General features: G+C 38.9%; 1 long non-coding RNA gene across 1 annotated transcript; it reads left to right on the top strand.

Moving 5' to 3' along the window:
* Positions 1-1,439: 1,439 nt before the first annotated feature.
* Positions 1,440-23,389, top strand: LOC133229659 (uncharacterized). The gene is made up of 4 exons (XR_009730605.1): positions 1,440-1,741; positions 3,930-4,025; positions 17,266-17,375; positions 18,697-23,389. It is a non-coding gene; the product is annotated as an uncharacterized LOC133229659 (long non-coding RNA).
* The last annotated feature ends 638 nt before the right edge of the window (positions 23,390-24,027 follow it).

Raw genomic sequence — 24,027 nt, 5'->3', positions numbered from 1 at the left:
TAATGGCAAAGAACTCACGTACCAATGCACGAGACACAAGAGATGCAGGTTTGATCCCTGGGTTGGGAAGATCCTCTGGAGGAGGGCATGGCAACATGCTCCAATATTCTTGCCTGGAGAATCCTATGGACATGGGAGCCTGGCGAGCCACAGTCCACAGGGCCCCAGAGTCGGCATGACTGAAGTGCCTTAGCACATACAGTGTCACTGTAGATATGCTAATTGTGAATGCAGGTCCTTAATTCTCCCACTACTTTGTCCCTGCCCACCCCCTACCAGATCTCCTTGATTTATTTATTTATTTTGCCATATCGTGTGGCTTGTGCAATCTTAGTTCTCTGATCAGGGATCGAACCTGTGTTCTCTGCATTGGGGGCATGGAGTGTTAACCAATGGACAGCTAGGGAAGTCCACCAAAGCTCTTCTTTAGACCACAATGGTTGATTCAAGCATTTTTACCTGAGATGCCCCTTCCATCTCCGTAGGGGAGAGTCAAGAAGAAAGGGAAGGTGCCCAAGATGAGGTCAAGGTAATGATCAATGCAGAATCTGGTTTAATTCTATGGATCCTAAAGCCTACAGTTCTCCACAGTGTGCACAGCTGATGTGCACCCTGGGGAAGGGAGAGCGAGAGGAGAGCTTTCCTTTGTCTTTGCTTGTGTTTTATAGGAAAGCTGAGTCCAGAAGAGGCTCAGCGAGTTATGGGGGAAAATTACATCTGTTAACACTAAGCTAAGAATGAGAACATGAGCTTTCTCTACTTTGGGTGGTGATCCTTTTATTGCAGTCAGGGCAAACGGTGATCAGCGTAAAATCAGAGGATATATACAGCATCACTTGCCCCTGAATCGATGAGAACTTTCATTTCTGCATTCATTGACCTTAGTCTTTAGCCTTTTTAGATTCAGGACATAAGGTGACATTTTTGTGTTTACTGTATTCTGCCCCTCAATGAATGCAAGAAAATCTTCACTGAATGTTTTAGGCAGCTCTACATTGAAATACTAGGTGGCAGTCTAACACTGCCTTTAGATATTTAGAACACCTATCTGGTTCTAATAATGGCATTTTTACAAAAATTTTTAGAGCTATTTTTAAAAGAATAACTTCAAAAGGATGCTTTACAGAAATAAGTTAATGAAGGCATGTGATATGTTTGTAAACTACCTTTCCCCAAACCCATATTTTTAATTACAAAGTACACATGTAATTGAAAGAAATACTAAAAACTTAAGAGTTAACAAAAAATAAACAAAGGACATCAATAGATATTTCCCAGAAGCAAGACATAACGGCAAAAAATACACGCAAAACACTTAACCTTTAATAAGAAAGACAATTCAATTAAATGAGGATATTTTTATTGCCTCTCAATTTGACAGAATTAGTTTCAAAAGTTCTATCCCAAAGAAAAATCAGGGATGTGGTCAGAGATTTATGTGTAAGTATCTTTCTTGATGATTTATTTATGAAAATCTAAAGACACTAATGCTTAGAAGGTGGGTGTTTCTTCAAATGGAATATTATACATTCTTAATTTATAGGACTTTATATTTTAGTTAACCTCTAAAATTGTATTGATTATGTCTAATTATTCATTGGAAGGACTGGTGTTGAAGCTGAAACTCCAACACTTTGGCCACCTGATACGAAGAACTGACTCATTTCAAAAGACCCTGATGCTGGGAAAGATTGAAGGCGGGAGGCTGAGATGGTTGAACGGCATCACTGACTCAATGGACGTGAGTCTGAGTGAACTCCGGGAGTTGGTGATGGACAGGGAGGCCTGGCGGGCTGCAGTCCATGGGGTTGCAAAGAATCGGACACAACTGAGGGACTGAACTGAACTGAATGTCCAATTAATGTAAAAAAGCAGACCCATAATGTTAAAAAATATGCAGAGAAGAAGTATAAGTTAACCTTTGTTGGAGGGACAAAGTTTGTTGTGCAGTTTTTGGTTTTTTAGGAGAATTGATCATATATATAAATATAAGAACATGTACATATTAATATGTGTAACTGATGCCTGAGTTCATGGTGAAGGAGCAGATTCATAATCAAATGCATCGCTGGTGGCTCTATTCAGCTGCAGCTGTTAATTCAACTGCAGGAGGATCAAGGAATAGAAACCCAGTCCCTTCCTTGAGATGCTTTTCTGGAATCACGTGAGTGAATGTGTGGGGCCTCAATCTCACGTGTAGGGCAGTCATCAGCTGATAGATTTCCCTGTGGCAACAAAGAAGGGAAAAATTCAGTAAATCAGAAAGAAACCCAAATCTTTCTCCTGAGTGATTATTAAAATATCATTGTCTGTAAGTATTTTGCCACGTGGACAGAAGTATCAATCTGCTTTTAATTCCTTTCTTAACACAGTCTTCCCTATTCTGCCTGTTATTTTTATAATCAAAAGCAAGAGATTATAATTGCTTGGTTTGCTGTTCATTTTATGTAATGATATGGAATAAACAAGACTAAGGAAAAATCAATAGAATTGTCTAGCTGAAGAGGCTGACTGTTGCGTTCTGCTAGAAATATATGAATTGAATGTTCAGTGTGTTTATTCACTGACTTAATTTATCGATTCAATTACTCGTTGCTCTTATTGTGGAAATAGTAGATAAAAATGAAGAAAACCTTTGGCAAAATGATCTGACCCTGGCAACTATAAAGTATAAGGAATATATAGAACCCAATTTTAGGATTCAGTACCCAATAAGAATTTTTAAAAGGTCTTACTTTTTGAGTGAACATATTTTTAAAATAAGAGCCACATATGGTCCCAAATTAAAAACATAATCATAATCTAGGCATAATCAAAATTATGGTGCTTGCCTCTCATATGCGTGCAACATGACTTGTTGAAAACCTGGTTAGGCGGTAACTTCTGCCATGACTCTTCTTTTAGCAATTTGTAATTTTTTTTTCCCTGTGGGAAAAAAAAAAATCCAGAACGGCAACACCGAGATGCTTGGTAATAGTATTTTTTTTAGAACCACATTGCTTGGTAAGAAAACAACAAAGGGCGAGCCTTCTGAGTTCTTTCTTAAAATTTATGTGGATTGAGAAAACACATCAGTAACCATTAGATCTTTCTGTATTGCAGAGATATTTAGGCACATCCTATTTCCAGGCTTCCAGCCCACTGATGAGGCCCTACCCTCTGGTGAAATGACAGTGCTGCTGGCCTATTATAATCATTTCCATGGAGAATCATATAATATTCCATGGGGGAGGAAGCGGTGGCAATCGTCCCCCTGAGTCCTCTCATTCCACAGATGGGATTGCACATTTGAGTGGTTTTTTCAGTGTAGGTCAAAACCTCCTCTAATGAGACTGATGAAACAACAGATTTTATTACAATGGAGCACAAAGGAAGCGTATAATATTATTTATTATTTTAAAAATTTGCATACTTGAAACAAATGTTTAGTCTGCCCCTTATTTGTACAATTAATAAGGTAGGGGAAGGGAGGAGAAGAAAATAGATGGATTGAAGCATATGCAGATTTTGAGGGACTCTGAAACACTGGAGAGGGTAGATATTTGGATTTCGTTTACAATTATATTTCAGTGCCATTTGAGATCGTCTTTATAAAAATGCTCACGTTTTATAAAAGGTGGCAGAATTTCTCCTTCTTTTGTTTGAATACACTTACATAATCTTTCTCTTTTAGAAAGCACTTTCTCCCTTTCTTTAAAATTATTTTATTTATTTATTTTTTGGATGTGCTGCAAGGCTTGTGGGATCTTAGTTCCCTCACCATAAACTGAACTGAGGCCCCAGCAGTGAAAGCACAGAGTCCTAACCACTGGACTGTTGGGGAACTATCTATTTATGCAATCTTTGTATCAAGGATTCCCATAGCATGAAGGGCCCGGGTCATCTTCTAGGGACACTTCTACTTCTTGCCTATAATTCTACTTTTTCAGAAACATGGAAGACAGGTGCCATTTGACTCTTTGATGTCTTTGTAACTGCAGAAGCTGTCTGAAGAAACAACTTGATGCAGCCCTTTCATTTTACAGGTGAGAAAACCAAAACCTGGGTATGCTAAGGTCTGTCCAAGGTCACTAGCAGAACTGAGACAAGCACCAAGGTCTCCCGGCTGTCTGAAGTGGGGTGATTCAAATGCCTTGCAGGTATTTCCTGTCCTCAGCAATGTAATGAATATGCTAGCCATCCTTTCCAGATAGACTCTCCATCCCATCCCTTTACAGGTAACAAAACGACCCCAGTCCATTTGTTCTTCCTCTCTCCTCCAACAGGTGGTGACAGAGCATCCTCACCTCTCACTGGGCTAGGAGCTACTGAACCCACCTGTGATTGTTAGTGACAGTTCCTTATCACCAACCTCTTTCTAGAAGATGCTGTGATAAGAGGTTCCCAAAATTAGCTAGCACAAGGATCTTGGTGGCTCAGTGGTAAAGAATCTGCTTGCCAATGCAGGAGACCTGGGTTCATTCCCTGGAGAAGGAAATGACAATCCACTCCAGCATTCTTGCCTGGGAAATCCCGAGGACAGAGGAGCCTGGCAGGCTACAGTTCATGGGGTCACAAAAGAGTCGGATATAACTGAGTGACTAAACAACCAGCGATCCAGGTGAGGACAGGCTGCCTTCACTGCATGTAAGAATTAGGAAGTATGCACACAAGGCTCAAGATGCTTGCTTCTAATTCTGACTCTACCACTTGCGCAAGCTACTTATCCCTGTGTCTCAGTTTACTCATCTATAAAATGGGGATGATAGGGGTATGTCCTTAATAGGATTGTTATGAGGATTCAATGAGTTAATACATATAAAATATTTTAAACAGCAACTACTACTAATAGTAAGTGCTTGGTTAATAGTGTCTAATATTATTAATATGAGTTTTCTTGTATAAACAGGGTCATATTTATTTTTGGTCAAGATAGTAATTAGACTGAGGAATGAGAGGGTTATTTCTGTACGTGATTTTCTCTATTATAACCATAATGGCCTTCTTTTAGTTCACAGAGCAAGCTTTTTCTGCCCTGCTCCAGGGCCTTTGCATATATCATTCTTTCACTTTTATCTTCTTGTTAAAGTCTATTTGTCCTTCAGATTTTAGAACCAACATCACTTCTTCAGGGGGACCTTCCACAACCCCCTAACACTTTACTATAGATTCTCATAGATCCTTTCCAATAGAACCATATTCATTGTACGTAAAGCTGATATATTTTTATATATGTGTGTGAATATTTGATCAAAGTCTACCTTCCTCACTAGACTGTACCCTGAATTAATTAGCATAGAGATTTTGTGTGTTTTTGTTGACCATTGGCTTCCTAGTGCCTATACATTAATTGTACACATTTAGTGTTCAATAGCTCTTTGTAAAATAAATGAACAGATGAAATTGGGTCTAATAGACTTTTTATCCTGAGAACAAATTGATGACAACTTGGGTACAATACTAAGTTCTCAGGATAGGTAGTTCTAAGTTCTCAAATAGGTAGATGGAATGAGATATACACCGTCACAATTTTTTGTACAATCTTCCACAGGAAATAAGGCACGGAAAACAAGGTGGTCTTCAAAACCACAAAGCCAGAAAACCCCTTTTGTAAAAAAGAAAAATTAACCTAATGATTTTATAATATTTAATAACATGAAATACTATGAAATATAAAATTTTAAGAGCATGGGTCAGTAAGTTTTTATAAATATATACCCCACATGATGAGCACCACAATTGACTGAACTACTTCAGTCCATTGTCTTAATGAAGTTTGTGTCATTTCTCATTGATCTTTCTGCTTCCACTCAATGTTCCACTCTGATTCAGCTTCCTCTAGCAACCAGACTGATTCAATTATAAGATAAACTGAATTATTTGACTCTACTGATTAAAAGCACCCAGTAGTTCCCAAATGGAATAGAATAAACCCAAATGCCTTATCATGGCCCCAAAGTCCCGTGCAATCTGGCCCCTGCCCCCAGTCTGTCCTCCACCATTCTTCCTCTTGCATTCTTGCAACACTGATCTTCCTTCAGTTACTTGAATTTGCCGAGTTCCTTCTTACTTGAGACTCTTAGATTCAACCACCTTTTCTACTTCTTATCTTTCAGGTTTGTGATAAGCAGATGACAGCCTCTCAAAAAATGTCCATGTCTACCTTGAAACTATGACTTTCTTACATTCCATGGCAAAAGACTTTGCAGATAAAATTAAGTTACAGATCTTGGAAGCAGAGGTGGTATGATTGATGGCTTTAAAGATGAAGGGGCTATAGGCAAAGGAATGTGGGCATAATCTCTAGAAACTGGCAAAGGCAAGGCAGGAATTTCCCCCTAGAGCTTCCTGAAGAAACACAACGCTGCCATCAGCTTGATTTTAGCTACATGAAACTCGTTTCAGACTCCGACATTTGAACCATAAGATAGTACATTTGTGTTGCTTTAAGCCACTAAATTTGTGGTTATTTTTTACAGCAGCTGCTGCTGCTGCTAAATCGCTTCAGTCGTGTCCGACTCTGTGCGACCCCATAGACGGCAGCCCACCAAGCTCCCCCGTCCCTGGGATTCTCCAGGCAAGAGCACTGGAGTGGGTTGCCATTTCTTACAGCAGCAGTAGGAAACTAATACTCGTTCTCTGCCTAAAACATCATCTTTACATGGATACCTTCCCCCAGCAGCCCCATTTAAACTAGAACCCTTACCTCTTCCCTCACTTCCACTGTCATTTCTATTCCTGTCTATAATCTCTACCTCAGTCCCTTGTTTGATTTTTTTTGTAGTAAAACTCACCACTGGTAATCATCTTTGTCATTCTTACTAGCATATGTGTTCTCTGGAGGGCAAGGATAATATCTCATTCACCATTATGTCCTCAGGAACTAGTAAAGCACTTGTAACTCTGTAATCATGTGATTAATGCTGCCGCTGCTGCTAAGTCGCTTCAGTCATGTCCGACTCTGTGCGACCCCAAAGACGGCAGCCTACCAGGCTCCCTCATCCTTGGGATTCTCCAGGCAAGAACACTGGAGTGGGTTGCCATTTCCTTCTCCAATGCATGAAAGTGAAAAGTGAAAGTGAAGTCGCTCAGTCATGTCCGACTCTTCGTGATCCCATGGACTGCAGCCCACCAGGCTCCTCCGCCCATGGGATTTTCTAGGCAAGAGTACTGGAGTGGGGTGCCATTGCCTTCTCCACATGTGCTTAATAAATACTTATAAGTGATTCTGTGTGACCCCATGGACTGTAGCCTACCAGGCTCCTCTGTCCATGAAATTCTCCAGGCCAGAATATTGGAGTGAGTTGCTGTTCCCTCTTCCAGGGTATCTTCCCAACCTAGGGATTGAACCCAGGTCTCCTGCATTGCAGGCAGATTCATTACCATTTGAGCGACCAGGGAAGCCCAACAAATGATTCAGGTCTGTGCTGTCCAGTACAGTAGCCACTAGTCTTTGTGGCTGTATGGATCATCAGCAATATGGCTAGTCCAAACAAAGATGAACTGTAAGTGGGGAACACCAAATTTTAAGTATTAGTATCAAAAAGAAATAGATAACATCTTCTTAATATTTTTATCTTAATTGCATGTTTAAATGATGAGATTCTGGACATATTAGTTTCCATAAATATATTATTAATTTAATGTAATGTAATTTGATATCATTAATAAATGAGTTTAAGTAATTCAATTTAATATTAAATTATTTCAATTAGTGTCATCTATTTTTCCTGTTATTAACATAAATACTAGCACTGTTAAAATTATATATGAGCCTTGCATTATTTTTCTGTTGTTCAGTTGCCAAGTTGTGTCCAACTCCTTGCAACCCCATGGACTGCAGCATGCCAGGCTTCTCTGTCCCTCACTATCTCCTGGAGTGTGCCCAAGTGTGTGTCCATTACATCAGTGATGCCATCCAAAAGATGCCATCCTTACAAATGAGCAAACTGAGTTTCAAAGAGGTTACAAAGTTCACCCATTGTCTATTCAGTTTGTAAACGGCAGAGTCAGGATTAGGAGACTGGTTCCCTGCTGTTCCCATCCCACTTTCCTGCCTCTCCAGCGGGTTTAGAATCTGTTTCAACTTGATGCTGCAATTTCTTTTTAGTGCCTCCTTTGTCCCAAAGACCATACTAGACCTAAAAGAATATCCAAAGAGGAATTATTTTTCTGTTAGATGGCACTTATTTAGATTTTGGATCTCTTGAAAGTAAACCCAATATTTTATTCCTTTTTTGTGTGACCCAAAATGATTTGCACATAGTAGCTTCTCCATGATACATGCTGCATAAATACTTGACAAATAAGTTATTTTATTAAGAATATTTAGTATTGTACAAATACGCAAATGAGCTAAAATAGCAAATTTGCATTCAGCAATTTTTACCAACTCTATTTATGGTTACAAAAATAGTATTTTTCATCTGATAGGTTTTCTAGTTGCCTTAAAATTAGCACTATTAATATATGTTAAAAATTAACTGGAATAGAGGTAGAGGGAAAGACGTTATGTTAAACAGTCTTGTACTATTTGGTCCAGTGGAATTCTTCCTTCGGAGACACAGCTTTTTCCTGCAAAAGTGTGAAAGAAAGTGAAGTCGCTCAGACATGTCCGACTCTTTGTGGCCCCATGGACTGTAACCTATGAGGCTCCTCCGTCCATGGGCTTCTCCAGGCAAGAATACTGGAGTGGGTTGCCATTTCCTTCTTCAAAATACCTACTTACTAATGAAACATTTAAGGCTGTGTGGAAGGAAATCCATTAGGCAGTGCTTCTCTTTTACTGTCTGAAAAGTACTCTGAATGTCCAAAAGAGGGAAAGCAGACTCACTAGTTGGGAAATGGAGTATTTAAGACCTAGCCTAGAGTTCTGCCCAAGCGCATCTTGCTCGGATTTCCTTTAACATCCACTATTTTGTCTTAAAAATTCAAGAGAATATTATATTCTATTTCATAATTTGTTTTAGCATAGAAGTATTGCTCTATAGTTCACATCCTCAAGTAAAATAGATACTCTGTGCTTTTGTCTGAGGCCACTTGTGCCCCTGATGTACTGATCCACCCAGGGGCGCTGGTACTGCAAAGAGACAAGTGTGGAATTAGGACTCATGTTCCAAGCCTTGATGTTTTAGGGAACCCTTATATGGCTGTAATGACAGTTGGTTGAACAGTGAGCTGGGTAGCAGCTGTGGGAAAAAGATGAAGTGGTTCTCCTAGTTGATGTGGAGATGGAGAGTGAAGAGAAACAAGAATAAAAAAACTGTTAACACAAATACAGAGATCAGCTCAAAGCCTGTGTTTATTGACAAGATAAATTGATAGATCAATCTTGTATCTAACCATCCTTCATTTTCTTCTGGCTTCAGGCTGCCTTTCGAATGTGTGTGTGTGTGTGCGCGCGCACGCGTGCTCATCACGCACCCTTTAAAGCAACACTTGGAATCTTTTTGTCTGTATAAAAGTTGGGGGAAGAGGATTATTTTTCTAGACCATTCTCTCTCTTGCCTAAATCTGTTAAGAGATACCCTGACCCATCCTTCTTCTTTAGGTCACTGGCAATTTAGATACAGTGTATTATTTAATTCTCATTTCAGCCTTGTAAGGTAGAGATTGGTCATTACCATTTCATAGATGGGCAAACTGAGTTTCAGAGAGGTTACAAAGTTCACCCATAGTCTATTCAGTTTGTAAACAGCAGAGTCAGGATTAAGAGACTGGCTCCCTGCTGTTCCCATCCCACTCTCCAGCCTCTCCAGTGGGGTTTAGAGTCTGTTTCAACTTGATGTTACAATTTCTTTTTAGTGCCTCCTTTGTCCCAGAGACCATGCTAGACTTAAAAGAATATACAAAAATGAATAAAGATATGTTCCCTGCTGACTCCCAGGCCAGCAACATTTCCCTCCCTGACACTCAAAGCAGCATGTAAGGAGGATAGTAACTCTTAAATTACTTTCTGGGGGCAATTCATCCTGAGTAGCCCAGAGTTAAACATTTCTTATTTAACATTAGCAGATGGTGAATGAGGCAACAATGTCTGCACTAGAAACAAAACACAAGTAATAAAAAGAATTGGCACTTGAATAGAAAAGATGAACCACCATCCCTGCAGGTCCTTTGTCTCAATCATTCAGCAGAAGGAAAAAACTCACTTCATAAATCAGTCGAAGCTGGTCTCATTCTGCCATTCACAAACATGGAATTACTTGCTTCGGCTGATAAATGGAAGTCTTTGCCAGAGCACTGTCACTGGGGCTGATATAACTTACGGTGCAATTATTACTTATGTCCTAGAGAGGACTTATTTATTTTAGCTTATATCATCTTTTCATTCTTGAAATGTGTTCTTCATGTATTTGCTTTTGAAAACTGGAGTAGATGCCAGTATAGAAAGAAGCTTTTCTATTACTGTAACTGAAATATAATTTTGAAAGTGAGTGATAGGAAATAATGTGTTGATTTTCTGCATTTTATCACAAGGAGCCAAAGGAAAACAGCAACTGCATTTTTAAAAAATGCAGGCTAATCTGAAATTATGGTTGGACTCTAACCAGTGCTAAATCCAGAGTGTGGAGTATACAAACCCTAAATTTGTTGGCCCACAGCAGATTGGTTCATTACATTTTAGTGGTTTGAGTCCAAAGAAGATAGGCACTATTTACGTTCTTGTAAAAATATACATATATATACGTATATATGTACACTTGTACAGCACGTATGTACATGTGCTGTGTGTGTGTGTGTGTGTGTGTGTGTGTTTGCTCAGTCGTGTCTGATTCTTTATGATCCCATGGACTAGCCTACCTGGCTCCTCTGTCCATGGGTACATGGTATTTTCCAGGCAAGAATACTGGAGCGGGTTGCCATTTCCTACTCCAGGGGATCTTCCTGAGCCACAGATTGAACCTGTGTCTCCTGTGTTGCATTCTTTACACATGTGCTGACTGGGAAACTCATACATGTGCCCACATACCACAAAAGCTTGTTTGGAAAAACAGATTCTATCTTAATCCTCTTAAAAATGTAAAAAACGGAGTCTCCAGTTTTTGCTCTGTGTATCCTACAATTTCAATGAAAACCTCTGGGGAAAAAAAGCTGAATTGCAGAAATAGTATGTAACCTGGTAATTGGGCACCACTCCAAGGCATTTTTTAAAGGTTCCCAAGAGTTTTGGTGAAAATGGAAAATTAATCTCTAAACCATTCGATTTTATTTTCCATTAATTTTTATATTTTTAACATGTGTGCTCTGAATCTTCTTCCTCCTAGATTATGACATGTCTAGTTTTTAAAATGAAATCAGAACTGTAAGTTTCTCTGGGTCACCATTCTATTTTTTTGATATGCAGCCTGGGATTGTCCAATGGACATCTGACTCTCAAAGTCAGCAGTAAATTATCTAAATGAGCACCCAATAGCTGTACCCATCTGGCTTGTAGCCAAGATGGCAGATTTGTGATCTTTTGAAACTAGAAGAATTTTCTGATGCTTTTTCACAGAGTATATCCTACACGTTCCCATGTTTCTTTTCTAATTGATAAGTAAATACAATGCTTCAGTAAAATCCAGGCTATATCACCTTCTTCCCATTTTAAAATTATGTTATGGTTTGGAAAATCATATTTGTAGCAATTTCTCCCATTTCCCTACACTTATAACTACCATCCTTCCACCTACCACCAGCCAAGATATAATTTCTTGACTTTGTTGTTCATTTGTCTTTTTTTTACCACTTACCTCTTAAAGAAGGTAATATCTGATAATTTTGATAGATTTTAGGTAGTAACTCAAAAAATAGAAGGAGGAAGTCACATTTTATTTGTAACCTACACTAAACTATGTCACATGCACACTGTGGATTCATAGAAATAGACTTGTCCTTTGGCCTTCTTTTGCCTTATTTTTTTTCATCCTTAATTTCACCAAGTGAAATATTATGCAAGCAACAACTGAAGAAGAGAAGGCTAGACACAGATCAAGACAACTGTGTGCTTTCTTGTTACTATATACTCTGTGTCATGTTTGTTTGTGTTGATTTCAACTTTAAAATCTGGCAAATTTAATAAAATCTCTTTTCTCTCATTTGCCAAACTCTCTCACTCCATTGCTGTTCTGAAGACTCTCCTCTCCAATCTTATACTTTCTCTCTCTCTCCATCTAGTTCAGTGAAGCTCTTCCCCCTGCATTCCTCCTTTCTTTCCTTTCACCTCCCAGATTCTATAACTAGTTCTAATTACTTAACCTGCTATACATTATGAAAGTCTAGAATAGGCTAGTAAAAAAGAAAACTCCAGGGTGGAATGGGGAGATAAAACTGAATAGCAAAGATAAAATGCTTTTAGTGTGTAGGGTAGAAGGAGCATGTGGCAAGGTTGGGCGCATCTGCATATTAATTTTTCACCTATTGCAACAAAATTGAGATGTTCAATTTTCTTTTGTTCCTGTAGACTTCGCCTATCCCAAACTTTGTATTATTTAAAATTCTAGAATACAAAGCTATAGCCTCCAACCTTCTAAAAAGGAATTAATTTACAGAATTTGAACAGAAATACTGCATACTTATATACAGCATATATTTGTACAAATTCTTTGCATTATTATGGGTCATGTGGCTTAAAGCTCAGCATTCAGAAAACGAAGATCATGGCATTTAGTCCCATCACTTCATGGGAAATAGATGGGGAAACAGTGGAAACAGTGTCAGACTTTATCTTTTGGGGCTCCAAAATCACTGCAGATGGTGACTGCAGCCATGAAATTAAAAGACGCTTACTCCTTGGAAGAAAACTTATGACCAACCTATATAGCATATTGAAAAGCAGAGACATTACTTTACCAACAAAGGTCTGTCTAGTCAAGGCTATGGTTTTTCCTGTGGTCATGTATGGATGTGAGAGTTGGACTGTGAAGAAGGCTGAGCACCAAAGAATTGATGCTTTTGAACTGTGGTGTTGGAGAAGACTCTTGAGAGTCCCTTGGACTGCAAGGAGATCCAACCAGTCCATTCTGATGGAGATCAGCCCTGGGATTTCTTTGGAAGGAATGATGCTAAAGCTGAAACTCCAGTACTTTGGCCACCTCATGCAAAGAATTGACTCATTGGAAAAGACTCTGATGCTGGGAGGGATTGGCGGCAGGAGGAGAAGGGGATGACAGAGGATGAGATGGCTGGATGGCATCACCGACTAGATGGACGTGAGTTTGAGTGAACTCCGGGAGTTGGTGATGGACAGGTGCTGCGATTCATGGGGTCGCAAAGAGTCGGACACGACTGAGCGACTGAACTGAACTGAACTGAATAAGATGAATTCACAAGAAGTGGATATACCCATTCTGTGGACATAACTTGAAAGGTAAGCTTTTTAGAAAGCAAACATTTTCTTTACAATCCATGTAGCATCTTCGGGTACTAAATATTCTGATAAATATTGTATAATGTAAGTTATGATGAACCCACACTTTTTAATAACCCTGTTCAGGCCAAAATTAAATATTTTTTCTTAAGTGAAAGTCACTCAGTCGTGTTTGACTCTTTGCGACCCCATGGACTGTCCATGGAATTCTCTAGACCAGAATACTGGAGTGAGTAGCCTTTCCCTTCTCCAGGGGATCTTCACAAACCAGGGATTGAACCCAGGTCTCCTGCATTGCCAACAGATTCTTTACCAGCTGAGTCACAAGGGAAGCCATAGGTTAAAAATCTTCTGAAAATGAAGTCAATATCTCTCTTTCAGGATGAAAACATTTTTGAATCTATGCTTGGAGAAAATGTAGTTACACACAAAGAAATGAAGCCTAATCCATTTTTTAAAACTATGGAAAATTTACAAATTTTGTTAATTCTGAAACTCTGTCAATTGAAAACTGTACCATTACATCACATACACACATACAACTAAGATTAACATATCAGTTTTGATTTTATTTTATACATTTTGAGAAGTTTCTTTGAAACTTAGAAATATATTAAAAAAATCATACTTCAGTCTGTATACATGAGATTGACATATATACACTATAGCTCAGTTGCTAAAGAATCTGCCTGCAATGCAAGAGACTCCGGTTCAATTCCTGGATTGGGAAGATCCGCTGGGGAAGGGATAGGCTACCCACTCCAGTATTCTTGGGCTTCCCTTGTGGCTCACCTGGTAAAGAATCCACTTACTCCAGTATTCTGGCCTGGAGAATTCCATGGACTATAGTCCATGGGTTCGCAAAGAGTCGGACACAACTAAGCAACTATCACTTCATTTCACAATGAGAACTTACTTTAAAGCACAGGGAACTCTACTCAGTGCTCTGTGGTGACCTAATTCGAGGTTCATCCAAGGAAGATTAGATATAGGTATATTCAGAGCTGAAACAGTTTTGCTATACAGCAGAAACTAATACAACATTGTAAAGCAACTATACCCCAATAAAAATTTTTTTTAAAGAAAATAAAAGCAAAGTAAAGTTGGTTGAGACAATCTTAAAATATGTTCACAACCAGACTCTGGCTCTTTAGGGTCACTGTTGCCTCAGAACTGCTGGGGTCATGATTTTTTCAGTCACTGTCACTCACTGGATCATCCAGGGTGTTGATCACACAGCATTTCTTATCAAAGTGCTCCCATATTGTCTCTGGGATTTTCTTTGAAACAGCCAATTCTAATATGCAAGTTTTGATGCCTGTGTTTTCTTGCTTGTACCAGAAGGTGTCAACAGAATATTTCCAGATAATAACTAGGACTCATATTCTTTCCTCAAATGAACCTTAAGTGGTTTGTTGACTGACACATTGAAGGGTTACGATTGTCCAGTTGCATCATGAGGGATAACAGCTGAGTTCAAACATGCTCAGGTAATGATGACTACTTGGCATTTTACCCAGCTGACAGCAATTGTGAGGCACTCTGATTTTATAGATGTAAAATATGAAAAACTTCATCTCAGAATTGGTGAGAAATGATAGACGTTTTCCTAGATGCCAGACATCATATTAGATTGATTATTCCACAAGAAGGAATTGATGAACTAATCACTCATTTTACCGTTATGTATCATTAAATATAGCCGTATTTTAAAGTTCATTGACCATGATATTTTCAGTCACCTTACTTTCTTGTTGATTCCAGATCTTAGGGGAATTATGGGATATTGGAATCTTCTGTGCTAAAATTTCAGGCCTGTACCTTAATTAAGAGGAGACGTAAGCACCGATTAATAGACAATGCACAGGTCCATCCCCCAGAAGCTGATTTTTAACCTTGGAGTACAGGCAACTTATTAGCAGGGTGAAAGGCATGGATTTTGAAGACTAACCATCTTGGGTTCAAATCTTGACTATGTATGCTATAACTGGAAAACCTTGAGAGAGTCTTAATTTCTCTTCCTTTTCTTCATAAAGAGATATATTAAGTTATTTGCAGGATTATTTTAAACATTAGAATTATTAAAACCTGGTGAGTATTTAACAAAGGATTGCGTGCATGTGTCCTCACTCAGTCATGTCCGATTCTTTTGCAACCCTTGGACTGTAACTCACCAGGCTCCTCTATCCATGGGATTTCCCAGGCATGAATACTGGAGTGGGTTGCCATTTCCTTCTCCAGGGAGTCTTTTCCCCCCCTGAGATTGAGCCTGTGTCTCCTGAAATGGCAGGCAGATTCTTTGCCACTGAGCCACCTGGGAAGCCCTGAATAAAGGGTTAGCTGTTGTTATATGAGGTCTATCCTTATCTGGGTATCAGGATGATGCTTTCAACTGTCATTTTGGTGTATTTAGTTCAGTCTCTTTGTTAACTTTTACTTCAAGTGATGTTTGACTTGTGATTTCATAAAGACTAAAACATTTAAACAGACTGGGGTAAACTATGTAAAGTTTTGAAAATGACTTATACCCAAATATACACATATGCAGGAACTTCAAATGGTGCTATGGATCAATTATGACATAGTTTTGGCACACTGACTTCCAGTTTCTTTTCATCAGACTGGGATGGTTGAACGCTTAGCCAAGAATGACAGTGGCTGTATTTCATATCTGGTCTTGCCATGAACTCCCTTCCCTCAGTATCTGACTTAGTAGCATCTTCTGCTCCACTGTAGTGACTCTGCAGGGATACCTGTCAATCTCTCTGATGGAGGGGCCATCATTTCCTTCTATCATTGGTTATGTACTAATGGCTGAAGGTTTTCATTTTCTGGTGTTCCAAGCATGGTTCTTGAACTTGCCACAACTTATCACCTATGTTTCTATTGTGCTAATTCTTCTAGCGCAATCCATTATTGCATAGATTATTTTATGTATACATGGTCTATCAACTTCTCCTTAAAATGAATGCTGCAAATTGCCTTCAGCCACTCAGTGACAGAGGTTCTTTATAAGACTATCTCTTTTTGCAATTTTTGCACAGATATTTTTTCTTCTATGTTTGCTTCTTTCTTCCCACTCTTAGAAGTCCCCCTCGGCAGCTGCAGCGAGGGTCAAAATCAGCTTGTCTCGTTGGGTTTTCTCTTCAAGTTCACATGCACTTGAATTACATTTATAGAGAGGCTCTCTTTGAATAATGTCACATTGCTGAAATAGTTGTCTCCACATGTCCCAGGGGAAAGAATAGTGCCCATTAACTATTAATTCAATTACCTCTAATCATGAAGCAAGATTTCATAGTGAAAGGAGAATGGGGATTGGACTTATATAATCTGGGTTTGAGTTTTTACTTTGCCACTTGCTAAGGGCACACCCTTGGATGTTTCATATATTCAGACATATCTCTGAATCTCAGTCTTCTCATTTAAAAAACGGAGATCATCTTACCTTGCCAGGATAATGTGAATGCTAAATAAGATGGTATCTGTAAAGTGCTTGACACTATGAAGTCCTCAATAAAAATTGTTATTATGAGGTTTGCCAGCATCTTGTCTGATGAACAACCTGGCACTGAGACGTCCCCTTTGGAAGTTATTTCACTGCTCTAGGAGGGATGAGCTTTATGGATTTTTCCTTGGCTGGTGGGCTACAGAAGATTACTTTTAATACTGTGAATGATGCAACCATAGTACGTATATTTTTTTAAAAAGTAAAATCCTACTAAATCTCAATAATTTACTTCTCTGTGTTTGTAATTTAAAAAAAAATTTAGTCAGGGGGTACTTCTGAAATATTGGTCAGAATCTTTTATTTACATTCCATGAAGACTAGCCTTTTACACATGGGCTAGACCACAAGTGTCAGATTCCTTCGCATCACTAACGCTAGCTCTTCTGATTAAAAGAGACTTAATTTTCATTGCCTCTCTTTAAAGCACAGCATGCTGCCAACACGGGATTCCTTTACAACCCACTTGAGCTTGAGATCTCCACCCTGAAGAGAGTGTTCACTCATGGAGCTGTGAAAAAAGATGAACAGAAATAGGTGAATATTTACATTTTCTCTTACTTTCTCCTTATAAAGATGGAAGAAATATGTCAGCAAAAAAAAAAAAAAATCTTCCTTTGAAGGATAAAACATTACATTAGATACATGAAAATGTTGGTACTTTATTTAGGAATTCATATTATACTCCAGTGCCTGTCAAGCATTATTCAAGCAGTTGTTTATTCTGTCAAGAATTCATAACATTGACCCTCCTCGTCATAGCATATAAAGATTGTGGCAAAAACAGGGTTTATGGTAGCAGGAGATTCACTTTTTAGAACTAATTTTGCTGATACATAATTGCTGGTATAAATGTTGGCGCTTTCTTAACTAAAGGTGTGATAACAAGTGTTGCTTTAATGAAAACAAATGAGATTAATGATCTTTTCCAGGTTTTTATCTGGCAGTCACTGTGAGATTGAAATTCCTTTTTCTTTGCCTCAAACAGGGTTATTTTTACCCCCCCAGTCTAAATAAAGTAATACAGAATTTACCTGCTTGGTATTTTTAGAATATTTCAAATGGTCTCAGAAGCACCATGGTATAAATTCGTGTTTAGAAGAACTATGCAAATGTAAAGTAATTTTAACAAAAAGGTTTTGAAAATTCAATGGAATTAAAGGCATAGATTTTGTAAAATGAGCATTATTTAATGTAAATAATAAATTGTTTAAAAAATACCCTTATTCCTTTCTCTAAATATACTGTACATTACAGCCAGAATAATTCAGAATTTTAATGTCAAAGCATTGTTATTTTAGAAATGTATCTTGACTGACAAGTCTTTTTTTTTTTTTTATTAACATAGAGGATGTAGATCATAAAATGACAGTGTGCAGCTCATGTCATAGTTTAATTAAATAATAGCACTTTGTATATTATACTGTTGCTTATTTTCAGTAATTCATGTATTACTGCAGCTAATTCCAGCGTTAGATATTGGCTTCCAACTAAGCAGTACAATCCGTCTACCTAAAAGATTTATTTAACTAGCATTTTAATCAAATAATGAAGATATCATAATGAAGGGATTTTTCTCCTGTGCTAAAAAATGATACAGTCCCTTGGTTTCTTTCAAAAACATATCATGAGATTATACATATTTTCATTACTGTATTCAAGAATATTGTTGAGTAAATATTTGCACTACTGTGTTGCCATTTTAGGATTTCCTGGGGTGTTCATAGTCTCACAAGGTAAATAATTAAATGATCTGCCTTCTTGGGTAGCACAAAGCCATTCTTGATATAGGTTTGATTATTTCACTTGTCTCTTTGATAATCCATAACTGTCTTCTGTAATTATTTTCATTATCCAGCCAAGCAAAGATAAAAGATGGAACACGCTTCTTTTGCTTACTCCCAAGGAAACTCCATTATCCTTGAAAGGCCACGTGACTGCAGAAAGCCCAATCTGGGTGAAAGAAGCAATCCACAAGGACAAGCTGAGTGTGAGTCGAAAATGAAGTTGTTAGCAGACAGCAAACTGTGGTCCACACTTCTTATGAATATTTGAATGAGTAACTAAAAACAGCTCAGTAAACTCTAAGCAACTGTGACAGCTGAAACTGCCTTGAAACCAGGAGTCCTCCAGGACTGTGATGAAAAGATCACCCGTTACCTTATGCCTCATCCTGCCAGGAGTCTGTAGAGGAACAGTATCAGATCTATTTTACTCAAATAGAAGTTATAAAAAAAATCTGATTTATCTCTGCACTTTCAGAACCCAAACAGTTTCAAAATCTCTTGAGTTATTTTGAATTCATTAAAATGCAATGATTTTTTTTTAATGCAATGATTTCTAACAATTTTTCAAGGCAAGAGAATGGCCATGTTTTTGCAGACCCTGAAATATTGATGTTGCTGTTGTTTTGACTCGTAGAAAATTGGCCCTACTCAATCTTTCATGAATATTTTTTAGCTTCTTCCATGTGAAGAAAGCTAAGCACCGAAGAATTGATGCTTTTGAACTGTGGTGTTGGAGAAGACTCTTGAGAGTCCCTTGGACTGCAAGGAGATCCAACCAGTCCATTCTGAAGGAGATCAGCCCTGGGATTTCTTTGAAAGGAATGATGCTAAAGCTGAAACTCCAGTACTTTGGCCACCTCATGCGAAGAGTTGACTCATTGGAAAAGACTCTGATGCTGGGAGGGATTGGGGGCAGGAGGAAAAGGGGACAACAGAGGATGAGGTGGCTGGATGGCATCACCAACCCGATGGACGTGAGTTTGAGTGAACTCTGGGAGTTGGTGATGGACAGGGAGGCCTGGCGTGCTGCGATTCATGGGGTTGCAAAAGTCGGACATGACTGAGCGACTGAACTGAACTGATGTGGGAAGAAAGACAACGAGGACAGTCCCTAAAGCCAGAGTTCTTGGAATAATTCTTCCAGAAGCTCTAATAAAAAGGGTAACCTGGTACCTGGCCTGACTTATCTATGCCCATTTATTGTTTTGTTTTCAAAAAAAGTGGGATAAATAGCTGCTTTTGTTGAAGTAGAAGATTCAGAAACGATTTGTCACACAGAAGACTTCTAGAAAATATTTTTAGAGGATACATTTCTAAAGAAAACCAAAAATGTATTCATTTTTACTTGACCTTCTTGGGTAGGTAGACCAAAGATGACTACTTCAATAATCATATTGAATTTACTGAGAAATATAGTAGTCTGTAATTTTTAAGTTGGTGTCTTTATCTGGAAGACGAGAGTCAGTTATTTAGTTCCTCTAAGTGTGTATAGTAACTTCTACTAAATCCACTAAGTTTTGTGCATTTTGATAAATAGTGTAAATAAAACAGAACCCTCTTATAGTCCATAACTTCCTAGTAGAGGAAGAAACTGTACTATGTGGATCTAATGTTGAAATTGCCTCTCCGATCTAATAATTGTGTGTGTGGTAAGTCACTTCAGTTGTGTGCAACTCTTTGTGACCCTATGGAGTGTAGCCCGCCAGGCTCTCATGTCCATTGTATTCTCCAGGCAAGAATACTGGAGTGGGTTGCCATTTCCTTCTCCAGAGGATCTTCTCCACCCAGGGGTGGAACCCAGATCTTTTGCATTTCAGGAGGATTCTTTACTGACTGAGCCACCAGGGAAATCCTAACCAGTATGCTGTGTATGCTGTGCTAAGTCGCTTCCGTCATGTCTGACTCTGTAAGACCCTATGGACTGTAGCCTGCCAGGCTGCTCTGTCCATGGGATTCCCCAGGCAAGAATATTGGAGTGGGTTGCCATGCCTTCCTCCTGGGGATCTTTCTAACCCAGGGATCAAACCTGTGTCTCTTATGTCTCCTGCATTGTCAGTCATGTTCTTTATTACTAGCGTCACCTGGGAAGCCCTCGAACTGAGGGGGAATCTCAGTGAGGTTGCCATTCATTGAGTGGTTATTTATAAAACTTCCATGAAACATGAAGTTTCAGTCAGAAAGCCTCTTCAGAAAGTTTCAGAGGATAGTGGGCATTGCCTTAATTCCTGAGAAGTTTGCGAGTCTTTTCAACAACAGTGGGGACCACAGTGACTGCTCAAGAGGTGACTGCTGGGACCTCTCTTCTCATTGTTGAAACTGAGAATTCTGTTTCCTTCTCAAGTTTTAACTTATAATTTCAACTCCTTGGAATATCTATCTGAACAATGATCGCCAGACCATGGCTGATTGCTACCTCCTTTCTCTTTGGTCATGTACGAATTTAACATTGGTATTAGGTAGTGCCAGATTTTCAGTTTTGCAGTAAGAATACCAAGAGACATACAAAGTGCCATTCTGGTTTGTGCTCATACAGTGAAGAGGAGAGCCTTTGAAAAGAAAGAAAGTGGACAGAAGGAATAGTGGCAACACCCGCATTAGAAACCCAGTCCCTTGCGGTGAATAGAATCAGAGTTACTATGAAGCAACACGAGGAGATAGAGACCCATTTTGATATTCAGATTTGTCAGACCTAAAGCCATTTGCAAAATCTCCCTAAACCCAATGGAATGGCAGGAAGGATGCTGAATCAGAGGTCAGAGGTACTGCTAGCTACGTGGCCTTCAGAAGGTCACTCGTGGCATCTGGGCTCTCAGCGGTGCAGTGTAGTAAGACTGAGTTGCCAATTGCAAAGGCAGTTCTGGGAACAGATGAGCATCGCTTTTAGAGTCAGAAGATCTGGGTTCGCTTTGCCAGTCTATCACTTACCAGATGTGTGAGCTTCCTAAACCATGTGAACTTCCATTGAGGAGAAGCTTCCTTTGAGCTTCCTGTACCCCTCTGGCAGGGTAAGAACAGAAGAGGTGATGGACACGGAGAATCTGCAATGCAGGTGCTCTGATAAACGTTTGTTCCCTCCCTTTCTTTACTTTGAAGTCTTTCTTCCACAGTTTTAAATTCTGCCAAGGAGTCATCAACTCAGATCAAGTTTCTCCTGCAGTATATTTGAATAGAAGTGGGATTAGGTTTGTAATTGCTGCTGTCTCTGGAGTGTATGTTACACATGGGGCATGTGAAAGATTTAAAATTTAGTGTTAGGGGTGTATGGGAAATATGAAGAGGAGTAGATGGTGAAGAAAAACAGGGCCAGTTTGTATCACCAGATATGATATCTTTAATACTTCCAACTCTTTTGTTTTGTGATGTAAGCCTTTCATATCAAGTGTAATATTTTAATTTCAAAGGTCATAACTGGATCAGTTTAAAAATGAAAGTCATCTCCAAAGAGTTATATAATTAGGCAATGAATATTCATTGACATGTACTCATTTTTCCTGCATTATTGTTGGTTTTCAAGATAAATGAAACAAACAAAATCCTATAATCAAGTGGTCTTAAAAGTGACCTTGGAAGACAAGAGACTAGACAAGAAATAAGATTGCACTCCACCAGGAGTGCAATCAGCGTCTAGCAGAAGTAGATGCTTAGAAATTTTACTTGAATGTATGGAAAAAAGTTGCCCCCTGAAAAGCAATCTTTATTTTAAGTCCTGTTAAAATGATTCTCAAGTATAAGACTCAGAAATCCTACTTTTAGATACTTGACCTGAAGAAATACCATCATAGTAAAACTGGTGAGGTTTGTTTGTTTATAGAAGCTTTTTCTTTAAGAATGAGTAATTAGAAATGACCCACTTTTCTCTCCATAGGAAAATAATAACAGTATATACATATTATGAAATATAATGTTACCATTAAAAACAAAGCAAATCTATCTCTGCTGCTATGGAAAGTTGTCTATGATTTATTGTTAGATGAAAAAAGCTAATTATTGAGCAATATGCTTAGTGTGTATCCATTTTGAGAAAAAAAACGTATTTTTTCATGTATATATATATGTATGGATGTATCATACATATATGTGCATTAAGCTAACAGAAATCTGTTTGAAGTGATATATGTGTAGCTATTTACAGAGACCTGGGGCTTTCCTGGTTGGAGAAGGCAATGGCACCCCTCTCCAGTACTCTTGCCTGGAAAATCCCATGGACGGAGGAGCCTGGTAGGCTGCAGTCCATGGAGTCGCTAGGAGTCAGACACGACTGAGCAACTTCACTTTCACTTTTCACTTTCATGCATTGGAGAAGGAAATGGCAACCCACTCCAGTGTTCTTGCCTGGAGAATCCCAGGGACAGGGGAGCCTGGTTGGTGGCCATCTCTTGGGTCGCACAGAGTCGGACACGACTGAAGCGACTTAGCAGCAGCAGCAGCAGCCAGCAGCAGCAGGGCTTTCCTGGTAGCTCAGTTGGTAAAGAATCTGCCTGCAATGCAGGAGACCCGGGTTCGATTCATGGGTCGGAAAGATCCACTGGAGAAGGGATACGCTTCCCTCTCAAGTATTCTTGGGCTTCCCTTCTGGTTCAGCTGGTAAAGAATCCGCCTGCAATATGGGAGACCTGAGTTTGATCCCTAGATTGGGAAGATCCCTGGAAAAGGGAATGGATACCCGCTCCAGTATTCTGGCCTGGTCAGACACGACTGAGCGACTTTCACTTTCACTTCTGGAGTTAGATATTTTAATTCTAATTCTGTCGTTGTGTAACCTGTTATTTTAAATTTAATATGTTTGCAATTAAAAAAATAAAACTACAATGTGAGTCTAAGGTTTGAAATAACTTGGAAAATTGACACATTCTTTCTGATTCTTTATTTTTCCTCTAGCAACTTGACACTGATACGCTTTAAAAGGGCTTCCCAGGTGGTGCTAGCGGGAAAGAACACATCTGCCAGTGCAGGAGACATAAGAGACACGGGTTTAGCCCCTGGATGGGGAAGATCCTCTGGAGGAGGGCACAGCAACCCATTCCAGTATTCTTGCCTGGAGAATACCATGGACAGAGAAGCCTGAGGGGCTACAATCCATAGAGTAACAAAGAGACTGACACGAAGGAAGCGACTTAGCATGCACGCACATGCTTTAAAAATCTAAGGCCCATATGTATAAAGAATTTGTTCTTTGTGTTGTCTCTTATGTTTTCTGCCCTGAGTCTAATTTTGACTCATTCACTAGCTATCTGTGTAACTCAGAAAATTTGTTTCACCCCCAGCATCCTCATCTAAAAAATCAAAGAGATAGAAATAAACGAAAAAGTTGGGCAGAGGGATTTCCTTCCAGCTCTGAGATACTCGGCTTCTGCTGAAACTAAATACATTTCATGGTCCTATGCAGAGTAATACTTTTTTTT

This window comes from Bos javanicus, chromosome 2 (genome assembly GCF_032452875.1).
Source record: "Bos javanicus breed banteng chromosome 2, ARS-OSU_banteng_1.0, whole genome shotgun sequence".
Classification (NCBI taxonomy): Eukaryota; Metazoa; Chordata; class Mammalia; order Artiodactyla; family Bovidae; genus Bos; species Bos javanicus.
This window is presented reverse-complemented; position numbering and strand designations above follow the sequence as displayed.